The sequence below is a fragment of the Antechinus flavipes genome, chromosome 3, assembly GCF_016432865.1.
Source record: "Antechinus flavipes isolate AdamAnt ecotype Samford, QLD, Australia chromosome 3, AdamAnt_v2, whole genome shotgun sequence".
Lineage (NCBI taxonomy): Eukaryota > Metazoa > Chordata > Mammalia > Dasyuromorphia > Dasyuridae > Antechinus > Antechinus flavipes.
This window is the reverse complement of record NC_067400.1, coordinates 372,845,431-372,848,904: the sequence shown is the minus strand read 5'-3', so window position 1 is coordinate 372,848,904 and position 3,474 is coordinate 372,845,431.

Sequence of the window (3,474 nt, the reverse complement as noted above, 5' to 3'; positions counted from 1 at the left end):
TATATGGGACTATTTGCCATCTAGGGGAGAAGGTGAAGGGAAGGAGGGGAAAAGTAGGAACAGAAGGTTTTGCAAGTGTCAGTGTTGAAAAATTACCCATGGAAACGAATGTGAACTATCTGCATTTTTGTTTTTCTTCCCGGGTTATTTATACCTTCTGAATCCAATTCTCCCTATGCAACAAGAGAACTGTTCGGTTCTGCAAACATATATTGTATCTAGGATATACTGCAACATATCCAACATATAAAGGACTGCTTGCCATCTAGGGGAGGGGGTGGAGGGAGGGAGGGGAAAAAAATCGGAACAGAAATGAGTGTCAATATAAAGTAATTATTAAATAAAAATTAAAAAAAAATAAATGCTTGAATAAAAATTGAACTGAATTAAAAAAAAAAAGAAAAGAAAAATTACCCATGCATATGCTTTGTCGATAAAAAGCTATAATAAAAAGGCCATAAAATGTCCAACTTTCTTCATTTTACAAATGAAGAAAATGAGCCCTAGCAAGTCCTATGATTTTCTCAAAGTCATACAATTAAGAGAAGTATAACTGGAATTCAATTCTATCTTCTCACAATGCAGTGTACTTTCCATTGACCCTGGATGAAATGGGATTCTTTGGCTTTTTTAAGCTAAGGTCTTCAACAGGTTTCTAGTCATCCTAATGGCACTGGAAGGCAAAATGAGGCTGTTGACTTTTCACAGACCTCCCTCACTTCGGTCCAATTTATTTGGATGTCATAGCATCACCTCTCAGATGTCATAGTCCTCTTTGAGGACAAGAACAAAAAACAACCTCTGTGAATAAAATTGCCCAACAAACTGGAATTGATCAGTTGGAAGACTCTTTCCTTCTTTCCTTCTTCTTCCTTCCTTTCTCCCTCCCTTCTTTTCTTCCTTCCTTTCCCCTTCCCTTCTTCCCTCCTTCCCTCCTTCCATCCCTATGTCTACATAGGATTTCATACTCTTACTACAGGTGCTCTTAAAAGCATTTTTTCCTCTTTCACACCTCTGAATCTTCCTAATATGTCTTGGAATGTACTAGTTACATTTCTTTCTTAAGGGCCAGGCCTTAAACCAAGACCTATCTAATTATAATTGGCCACTAATAGATCCTAGGCCAAGTCCCATTGGTCATTGTTTGGGTCCTGATTAACTCAGTTTGAATGTAAATAGCAATCGTTTCTGCTTTGGACAGAAACCCTGAGAGTTTTTCTCTTCCAAGATTCATTCATTCATTTATTTTTTTTTTAGATTTTTTTTTTTGATTTAGTGAAAGAGTTGATTCTTTACCTCAGTTGCTACCCAACCTGAATCACTGAATGAGGATGGCTTCAGTAAAACTGAGACCTGTTGAAGAACTTAATTTAAAAAAACCAAGGTCTCCTACTGCATCCAGAACCATCTGTAGCAATTTTGGTCTGTATCTTACCAGTGGACCCCAATGGCTCTGGAGGGGAAAGTGAGGCAGGTGACCTTGCACAGCCCTCCCTTACTTAAGTCCATTCGCTTGCATGTCATGATATTCCCTTCCTGATGTTGTGGTCCTCTTCAAGAATGAAGGATAAACACAAATGAATTAGAGTTGGTAATGGAGAAACCAAATTATCACTCTTTGCAGATATTATGATGGTATACCTAGAGAATGAACTAAAAAACTATTAGAAATAATCCACAACTTTAGGAAAGTTGCAGGATACAAAATAAATCCACATAAATCATCAGCATTTTTATACATCATTAACAAAATCAAATAGCAAAAGGTACAAAGAGAAATTCCATTTAAAATAACTGTTGATAGTATAAAATATTTGGAACTATCTCTGCCAAGGGAAAGTCAGGAACTATATAAGCAAAACTACAAAACATTTTCCACACAAATAAAATCAGATCTAAACAAGTGGAGATAGATTGAGTGAATATAATAAAGATGATAATACTACTTAAAATGATTTATTTATTTAGTGCTATACCAATCAAACTCTCAAAAAACTATTTTACTGACCTAGAAAAGATATCAACAAAATTCATCTAGAAGACCAAAAAGGTCAAGAATTTCAAGGGAATTAATTAAAAAATAAAAAGCAAATGAAAGTAGCCTAGCTGTACCAAATCTAAAATGATATAATAAAACAGCAATTATCAAAAACATTTGGTACTGGCTAAGAAATAAAGAAGTTGATCAGTAGAGTAGGTTAGATTCATAGGACAAAATAGTAAATGACTATAGTAATCTAGTGTTTGACAAACCCAAGAACCCTAGCTTAGGGGATGAGAATTCACTATTTGACAAAAATTGATGGGAAAACTGTCAACTAATGTGGCAGATATTAGGCATAGACCCACACCTAACAGTGTATGGCAAGATATGGTCGAAATGGTTTCATAATCTAGACATAATGAATCATATTATAAACAAATTAGAAGAACATAGGATAATTTACCTCTCAAATCTGTGGAGGAGGAAGGAAATTTTGACCAAAGAAGAACTAGAGATCATTACTGATCAAAAAATAGATAATTGTGATTATATTAAGTTAAATAAATTTTGTACAAACAAAACCAATGCAGACAAGATTAGAAGGGAAGCAACAAACTGGAAAAACATTTTTACATTCAAAGGTTCTGATAAAGGCCTCATTTCTAAAATATATAAAGAATTAATTTACCTTTATAAGAATTCAAGCCATTCATATATATATATTTGCTGAGGCAATTTGGGGTTAAGTGACTTGCCCAGCATAAAGAACGAGATTATAAATAAATTAGAGGAACACAGGATAGTTTATCTCTTAAACTTGTGGAGGAGAAAGAAATTTGTGACCAAAGATGAACTAGAGACTATTACTGATCACAAAATAGAAAATTTTAATTACATCAAATTAAAAAGCCTTTGTACAAACAAAACTAATGCAAACAAGATTAGAAGGGAAGCAACAAACTAGGAAAGCATCTTCACAGTTAAAGGTTCTGATAAAGGCCTCATTTCCAAAATATATAGAGAACTGACTCAAATTTATAAGAAATCAAGCCATTCTCCAATTGATAAATGGTCAAAGGATATGAACAGACAATTTTCAGATGATGAAATTGAAACTATTACCACTCATATGAAAGAGTGTTCCCAATCATTATTGATCAGAGAAATGCAAATTAAGACAACTCTGAGATACCACTACACACTTGTCAGATTGGCTAAGATGACAGGAAAAAATAATGATGAATGTTGGAGGGGATGCGGGAAAACTGGGACACTAATGCATTGTTGGTGGAGTTGTGAACGAATCCAACCATTCTGGAGAGCAATCTGGAATTATGCCCAAAAAGTTACCAAATTGTGCATACCCTTTGATCCAGCAGTGGTTCTATTGGGCTTATATCCCAAAGAAATACTAAAGAAGGAAAAGGGACCTGTATGTGCCAAAATGTTTGTAGCAGCCCTGTTTGTAGTGGCTAGAAATTGGAAAATGA